Source organism: Mastomys coucha, unplaced genomic scaffold (assembly GCF_008632895.1).
Source record: "Mastomys coucha isolate ucsf_1 unplaced genomic scaffold, UCSF_Mcou_1 pScaffold12, whole genome shotgun sequence".
Taxonomy (NCBI): domain Eukaryota; kingdom Metazoa; phylum Chordata; class Mammalia; order Rodentia; family Muridae; genus Mastomys; species Mastomys coucha.
This window is the reverse complement of record NW_022196894.1, coordinates 47,561,420-47,562,047: the sequence shown is the minus strand read 5'-3', so window position 1 is coordinate 47,562,047 and position 628 is coordinate 47,561,420. Positions and strand designations below refer to the sequence as shown.

Genomic DNA, 628 nt, shown 5'->3' with positions numbered 1-628 from the left:
TTGAATATACTTAAACTAGTAAGTAAAATTATATTTTAAGCCGGGCAGTGGTGGCACATGCCTTTAATCCCAGCAATTGGGAGGCAGAGGCAGGCTGATCTCTGAGTTCGAGGACAGCTTGGTCTACAGAGTGAGTTCCAGGACAGCCAGGGCTACACAGAGAAAACCTGTCTCGGAAACCCCCCTCCCAAAAATCTTTTTGAAAATCACCCTCTCCATTACATAGAAATTTTGAAGACTAGAAAAATATATCAAAAAACAAAATTTCTCAGAAATGTGCTTGTGTCGGCCATCGCAGCAACAGAAATAACCCAACAAAATAGCTTAAAATGTTTTATTAAGTATATATAATATTACAGGGTAATATTTACACAGTTATTTTTTTAAATAAAAAAGTATCTTGGCAAAGATTGCAGGTATTCAAAGCTTCAAACAGTGATAAATTGACTTAATACATAAAAAAAAACCTTTAAGGGTAACACAGCTGTAAAACAACTTTGGTCTTTAAATCACTGCAAAAAATGGCTACTGACAAATAGCATACCTTTAATTGCTATGCAAAAAGGCTCCCAGGAGAGTTCCTTGTGCATAGCAACACTGGAGTTCTCTTACAATTTAGAATGGTTAA

The 628-nt window shown here is 35.8% G+C and overlaps 1 protein-coding gene across 6 annotated transcripts in view; it reads right to left on the bottom strand.

Annotated features, from left to right (window-relative positions):
* Positions 1-320: 320 nt before the first annotated feature.
* LOC116085971 (leukocyte surface antigen CD47) overlaps positions 321-628 on the bottom strand; it is a 59,941-nt gene continuing 59,633 nt past the window's right edge. For all 6 annotated transcript variants that reach the window (XM_031364038.1, XM_031364039.1, XM_031364043.1 and 3 more), the window contains one exon: positions 321-628. This exon is cut by the window's right edge and continues 3,738 nt beyond it. The gene's annotated coding sequence lies outside the window, so the exon portion shown is untranslated.